Source organism: Penaeus vannamei, chromosome 16 (assembly GCF_042767895.1).
Source record: "Penaeus vannamei isolate JL-2024 chromosome 16, ASM4276789v1, whole genome shotgun sequence".
Classification (NCBI taxonomy): Eukaryota; Metazoa; Arthropoda; class Malacostraca; order Decapoda; family Penaeidae; genus Penaeus; species Penaeus vannamei.
In genome coordinates, this window is record NC_091564.1 from 26,686,943 (window position 1) to 26,695,601 (window position 8,659).

The 8,659-nt window shown below is 33.7% G+C and overlaps 1 protein-coding gene across 1 annotated transcript in view; it reads right to left on the reverse strand.

Annotated features, from left to right (window-relative positions):
- LOC113823094 (neuroligin-2) overlaps positions 1-4,239 on the reverse strand; it is a 230,891-nt gene extending 226,652 nt beyond the window's left edge. The window contains exon 1 of the mRNA XM_070131369.1: positions 3,919-4,239. The gene's annotated coding sequence lies outside the window, so the exon portion shown is untranslated. The remainder of the gene's footprint in view (positions 1-3,918) is intronic.
- Between the last annotated feature and the right edge of the window lie 4,420 nt (positions 4,240-8,659).

Here is an 8,659-nt window from a genome sequence, read left to right on the forward strand (position 1 = left end):
CTTTGTTGGCAGGGCTCCGGCCTCGCTTCGGCAGCCATTCATTAACAGGACGCGATCATCAATCTGCTCTTTTTTCTCTTTTCTCTCTTTCTTTTTATCGAAATACTTGTTTGATGTTCTCATTTACGTAAAAGTGGGGGTAAATGGGTTATTTCCATTACTCTATTCATACAACTTCATACATCTATCCATTGTTATCACCATTTTTTTTTTATCATCACATGTCTTTTAACTCAAGCTGAGAGAGAAGAAAAGGGAAGAGAACGACAGTGTATGAAAATGAACATTAGAAAGTAGACAATATCCGCTCAACAAGCTTTACAAAACTTACGCTTTAATTTTCAGTTCTACTTTATGAAAAGTACTTTTTATCATTGAATGGATAAACGGAATGAACAAAAAGATGAAAGGAATGATTAGAAAAAGGACACAATTGAAAAGATAATGTCAACGATGACTTTTACAACGAATATTTTGATAATAATTAGAATTAATAGTTTAATTCAGTTAAGCTCTACTTTATAAATAAACGGAATGACAAAGAGATAATAGGAATGATCAGAACAGGAGACAATTAGGGAGATAATGTCAACGATGACTTCTACAACGACGATTATGATATTAAGTGACTCAATCAAAGCTTTCCCTGTCCCGCACGCCAATCCCGGTATGGAAGAAAGCGCTGCGTCTATCCCGGTTCTGGCTGCCTTGTCCTGGTCTGGCTAGTGTATGCAGCCAGGCCTATCCCAGACAGGGTGCGGAGAGCGCCTATGATTTGGGAATGATAATGACTATCACAATGTCAGAAATAATAAAATTAAAAACAAACAACAACAACGATGATGATGATGATGATGATGATGATGATGATGATGATGATGATGATGATGATGATGATGATGATGATGATGATGATGATGATGATCATGATAATAATAATAATAATAATAATAATAATAATAATAATAATAATAATAATAATAATAATAATAATAATAATGATAATATGATGATCTTATGATAATAATGATATTAAGGATGATAAAAATTATAAGGATGATAATGATAATTATGATAATTATTATCATTACAATGATAATGACGATGATAATATTACTAATAATAATGATAATAATAACAATTATACTAATAATGACAGTATCATTATTAGTAGTGGTAGTAAAAATAATAATAATAATGGCAATAATAATAGTAATAATAATTATCATAATGATAACAAACATTATTTTAAAAACAACCAGAAAAATAATGGAATTATAATAATAATAACAGAAGTAACAACAAGGACAAAAGCAGTAATAATAGTATTATCATGATTAACAGTAACATCAGCAATGATGATGATGATGATGATGATGATGATGATGATGATGATGATGATGATGATGATGATGATGATGATGATGATAATAATAATAATAATAATGATATAATAATAATGATAATAATAATAACAATGATAATGGTAACCGTGATGAAAAATTATCATGAAAATAACAATAACAATGGTAATAATAATAACAATAACAATGTTAATAATGACAAAAATAATAACAATCATAATAATAACAAAACATAACGATAATAATAATAATAATAATAATAACAATGCTGATAATAATGATAATGATAACAGTAATGATAATAATGATGTTAACAACAACATTAACAGCAACAACAACAATAATACTAATACTAATAGTAATAATGATAACAACACCACCGCCAATAATAATAATATCAATAACAATAATAATACAATATAAGAATAATGGCAATAATAATAACACCAATAACAACAGCAATGATGATGATGATGATTGTAATAATAAAAATGATAATAATGATGATAAAAACGATAATAATAACACTAATAACAACAATGATAACAACATTGATAACAAGAAAAGATGATGATAATGATAATGTTAACAATAACTCATGCTACTGATAATTAATATTACTAGCAATAACATCAATAGTGATAACAATGAAAACAATAATGATTACAATAACAGAATGTTGATGAGAAGGATAACATTTATGATAATATTAATAGTAATAACAACAACAACAACCATTATAATAATAATAATAATAATAATAATAATAATAATAATAATAATAATAATAATAATAATAATAATAATAATGATAATAATAATGATAATAATAATAATAATAATAATAATAATAATAATAATAATAATAGTAATAATAATAGTAATGATAATAATAATGATAATAATAATAATAATAACAATAATGATAATGATAATAATAATAACAACAACAACAATAGTAATACTAGTAGCAGTAGAATAAGGTTAGAAATAATGAAAATAAAAGTAATGAGAGCAATAGAAATAATGCTAATAATGCTGATAATAATGATAATAGTAATAATGATAATGATAATGATAATAATAATAATAACAACAACAACAACAACAACAACAACAACAACAACAACAACAACAATAATAATAATAATAATAATAATAATAATAATAATAATAATAATAATGATAATAATAATAATAACAATAATAATAAATCTAATAATAATAATGATAGAAATACTAATGATAATGATGATGATAATAATAAAAACAACAATGATAATGGTAATAATAGTAATAATAATGTTAATGATAATAATAATAAAAATAATAATAATAATAATAATAATAATAATAACAATAATAATAATAATGATAATAATAATAATAATAATAATAATAATAATAATAATAATAATAATAATAATAATAATAATAATAATAATAACAATAATAATAATAATAATAATAATAATAATAATAAAAATAATGATAATAGAATAATGATAATAATAATGATAATAATAATAATAATAAGGATAATTATTATTATCATTATTATTATCATCATTACTATTATCATCTTTATTGTTATTATCATCATCATTGTTACTATGATCATAATGGTAATATTTATGATAACAAAATAACAATAATAACAATGATAACAATCAAAACAGTAATAGTAACAATGATAATAATAATATTGATAATAGTATTACTACTACTACTACTAAGTGTAATAACAACAATAATGATGAAAATAACAATAAGAATAACAAGAATGATAGTAACAATGCTATCAATAATAATAATAAAGTAATAATGATAGCAATAATTAAAAAAAAACAATCAAAATCGACAAAATCTATAATAGTCCTAATAATGATAATAATAACAATAACGATAATAGTAATAATGATAATAATAATGATAATAATAATAATAATAACAATAATAATAATAAAAGATAATAATAATAATAATAATAATAATAATAATAATAATAATAATAAAAACAATAATAATAATAATAATAATAATGATAATAATAATAATAATAACAATAATAATAATAACAATAATAACAATAACAATAATAATAATAATAATAATAATAATAATAATAATAATAATAATAATAATAATAATAATAACAATAATAATAATAATAATAATAATAATAATAATAATAATAATAATAATAATAATGATAATAGTAACAGTGATAACGATGATTACAATACTGATAATCTTCATCATTATCATCATGGAGAATAATAATGGTAATGGTGATAATATTAAGTATAGTGTTGAAAAAGTAACCATAATAATGATGATAACTTCAACATTAATATCGACGACAACAACTGAACAAAAAAGAGATAATGCAGTAATAGAAATGATAATCAAAATGATATTATTAAACATATGACGAAACTAATGATGATGTAGATCGTAGTATTCATGCCTAGCGTAAGAACCAGTATAACTATACATAAACACATGGGCCCTAGATCATTAGATACAGAAAACTATAGGACGAGGCACTTACTTTCACACTAGTTTCCTGCCTTGATTTGCCTTTTTACTCCGCCTGCGAATTAGCCTTCACTGTGTTTTCATAACAACCCTTCACTTTCCTCGTCAAAACACTGCACTTCATGTCTGTTAGCGCGTCTTCGCAGCTAATCCTCGCGACGCTCACCCTGCTCTCCGATGCAGCCGCTGCGTCCTAAATGATGGAAGTCCTCGCCGTCCTAATCCTTTTTATAATTACGGGAGTCACCGCGGTCAGCTATGATGATGGCACATTATGGCACTTCCTCCATGTCTCGGGGCACCACATGGCTGGCACGACTGTCTAGCTCTCACTAGCTGGCTGGCTGGTTAGCTGGCTGCTGCTGGGTTGCCGGCTGTTCACATGCCCCGTGTTCTTGGCTTCCCCCTCGGCCCCTTCCCCTTGTTGGCCCTCGGTCCCGTGCCCCTCTCCCTCCCTCCTCCCCCCTCCCCTTTTCCGCCATAGAGGTGTGGGGGGGAGGTACACGCGCACTTACTCCAAACGCTCACGCACTTGCATTGTATATTATGTCGTTCCTACAAATGCAGCGGGAACGAGCAAGCATTGAGTGAGCTCAGGGTAATGGGTTGGCGGGGACGCTCTTCGTGACTCATGGGCACAAGAGGAGCTGTAACATGTGAAGAGAAGGTGAAATTTTGCGTCGCTTACATCGTCGCCTTCTCAGAAGCTCGTCGCCGGTAGGAGGTCGCGCCCGCGAGGGGAAGCGCTTCGGAGGGGAATTTCTTTCGCCACATTCAGTTTTGAGTCGCCCTTATTACTCACAAACATTCAGCTCTAAGTATCGGGCGACCATGAATAACCTTGTAAGCAATTCGAATTCTTTCCTTACAAAAACAAGTAAATATCTCCTGATGCTGCCCGAAAACAAAAACCATGTGACTTTAGTTCATTACCTTGAAATAAAGAAAAACCTCGTAAGTCAACTGACAACTCGGGGTTCGGGCACATGTTAAGATCCCCATCGCGGCTGCCAAATGTCGCCACCTCCATTGCTCAACAAATATCCCCATAACAATACCGCTTTTGCGTGGCAGGCTATTCCATGAGCGATCTTTCTCTTTGACACATAGAGCTCACACGGCTAAGGGATCATTAAAGGATCCCCAGAAGCACAAACTCATTTCCTTTCAAGGAAAGGAAAAAGAAACGAAAACATCAGCCAGACGGCCGAAGGAGGTAAGGTAGTTCCGTTAAACCGAAAATTACCTTCGGCGGCGAGACGGCGTTGGTGCCGCACCGCCTTTCTATTCTTACTCGCGTGGCTCGGGAGGCGGCTGCGGGGGGGGGGGATAGGGAGAGAGAGAAAGAGAAATAAATAGCTAGACAGATAGAGAGGGGGAGAGAAAGAGAATGATAGATAGATAGATAGACGAGAGGAGAGAGAGAAAAGAGAGAAAGGGGAGAGAGAGAAAGAGAGGAGAGGAGAGAGAGAAAGGGGAGAGAGAGAGAGATGGAGTATGTGTAAGTGGTTTGGAAGCCTGAGATATATCCTATATCATCCACCTTTATAACCTGAACATATTAACGAGTGCCATTATTTAGCGCAGACTTTCTCCGCTTTCAGCAGTGGAAAGGGTGGGTGGGGAGGGGGGGAGGGGAGTGGGGCCCTATCTCCCTCCCACAGGTGTAATTTGCTGTTTTTTTTCTGCTTCTACGTGTAGTGGTTCGCTGCCAAAAGTTATGTTAATGCTTAACATGCATAATATACTGAGAAAGAAAAAAAATGATTGATCTAAACAGAGAAACGGAATGTGAACAATTACGCTAATCAGTGGACAGATATATACGACTAACAATGTAAACCATCATGTACCTAATAACGATATAGTCATGGAGGAAAAAATATTACCGGCAATTTTTCACTCCAAGCAACCATTTTAAGAGATAATAGGCCTAGGGAAGTGTATCTGTTTGGGGATCGGCGGCTGATTTTAGGCCTAGTCTGACAAAAAAAAAAAAGCCGAGGGGGAAGATATCAATGGTTAATAGAGGCAATAAGCCCGGCGCCGAGGAACTCAATGGCGGAATAACGGGCCAACTTGTCTTGTTTGGCATGTGGCGCCGCGGAGAGAATGGCAGACTCGAGGGCGAGGATAAAACACGGAAGGAGAGGACGCCCGGAGGGAGAGGGGCTCGGGGGCGCAGCGCGAGGGACAGGGGGATGCAGTATGTGGGGGGGGGCAGATAGGCCGACAGAAGAAGTAGAGGAGGAGGAGAATCGGGAGCTGGATGCAAGGGGATGATGGAGGAGGAGGAGGAGGAGGAAAGAGAGAGTGAAGAGAAGAGGAGATAGAGGTAGACAGATAGATAAACTGATTGGTTGATTGAGAGAAAGAGAGAAAGAGGAAAAGAAAAGGGAAGAGAAGACACAAAAGAAGGTGAAGTAACAGGAAAAGATGTAGAGCATTGGAACCGGAAGAAATACAATAATAAAAGCAGGAGAGAAAACAAATCTCTGTAAAACAATACACAGACAGAGGCTCGCGCACCTCGCACTCGCAACTGCCGGCGATGAAGTAGAACCCCAAGGGCGACTGATGTTCTTCCGCCCGCAGTCCAAACCGCCAACTTCAACGCCTGAAGCAACGAAATACCCGGAAGTCGAGAGCATAATTGCAAGGGGAAAGACATAGCGAATTCGGGCAGACAATGAGCCAATGAGCTAATAGCATTGAACACCTACTTATAAAGGGCGTTTCTATTGGCACAAAATTGCGCTCGTTACGCCAGGATTCGGTTCTGGTTTTGTCTCTTGTGAGGGACTACGCTTAGTATCATTGTCATTATTATTACTATTATTATGATTATGTTTGTTATCATCATCTTCATCATCATTATTACTCTTATTGATGTTCTCATTAGTTTTAATATCATTATCCTATTCTTAATTGTCATCATTATCACTATTTCATTATTATTGTCATTATCATTATCATTATTATTATTGCTAATATCATTATTATTATCATTATTATTATTATTATTATTATTATTATTATTATTATTATTATCATTATTATTATCAATATTATTATTATCATTGTCGTTAGTGTTTTCACCATTACTATTATATCTTATTATTATTACTATTATTATATTATTATTACTATCATCATCATCACACAGATAATACAGTCATCATTATCATCTACATAATACATGTAGCAGTAACATCTTAAAAAAATGATTGCACTCTATTTAATCATAGTAGCTATTACCAGGATAACACTAATTATGTCAGTAATAACAGTAGGATCCCATATGCCAGGCTGCCACTTGACAACCAGTGAAGCTTCTCCATGCATCTCGATTCTGCATTCTTTAGTCTCAACAAACTTAAAGCCTAACATTTCTTTGCTGTCAGCATGGCATGTTAATGATAATATTGATTTTAGTAATGATAATATAATGATAATAATAATAACAAAAACAACAGCAATGATAATAATAATGATAATGATAATGATAATGATAATAATAGTGATGATAATAGTAATAATGATAAAAATGAAAATAATAACATTAATGATAATGATGATAAGAGAGAGACAGACAGACAGACAGACAGAGATGAGAAGAAAGAACGAAACAGATAGATAGATATAGAGAGAGACAGAGAGAGAGAGATATAGAGAGAGATGAGAAGAGAACGACACAGATTGATAGATAGATAGAGAAACAGAGAGATGAAAAGAGAGAAGAGAGAGCGAAACAGACAGACAGACAGTGAAAGACATATAATCCTGGCTATATCCCTGATTTGCGATGAAAATGGTCGCACACAAAACCTTATGATAATGGACCTGAGAAGTTTCGCTCTAGTAACAGCCATAAAGATTATGCAATCGATAAACACCAACACACTTCCCCTGCTTGTGCACTGCCAAAGAAAGTTGGTACATATAGTTACAGCACAAAACAAACGACCCAATAAAAGGCAGTGGAGAAACCGCAGTCTTGAGGAGTAATGCTTGACTTAATGGCAGCAGCATCGCCCTTGATCGACGCAGCTGCCAAGCAAGAGCGAATGGCCACAACAAAACCAGGTATTTCATTCGGAGACGCATGTTGCTCCTGCCTCTTGCGCGGAAGCACGATGAAGACATAAACGCTTGATGCTTTCGCTGGCAGTGGCTGAGGAAGGCGGTTTCACGGGAAAGGCTAAGGATGAATATTTCGAGTATGGACGGTACAAACTCTAGGAATGCTAGAAAAAGAGAAGGAAAACAAAAATATAATGAATAGATGTCGATTGCATGAAGATAAGAAAGATAACAAACCAAATATTTGTAACTTCAACTATTCTGTTTAAAATAACATTATGTCATTAGTGAACACGAAGACCATAACAGCGATACTACTCATGCTCGGCCGCGGCAGTGTGACAGCCAGTGCCACAAACGGCGAGCAAGCATACGCGCCGCGGAGCCCAGTGCCCATCCTCTCTCCATCTTCCCCATAATATTGTTGACAGTAAACACGGCCACACAAATAAACATCGGACATTGAGCGCCAACAATAACACTAAATCCAGGGCCTCCAGCGATCAAACGAATCTAGCAAACTTCAGGAGGACAATAACGGACCTCCAGGCGAGGAGTAAAAGAGGGGGAGGGGTGGAGGAATGGGAGGGGGATATACACCACAGGCGGCGTGGATGTAAAGGCAAACATATGACCTATAACTCACGCTGTGGTGTGGCCATTCAACCACA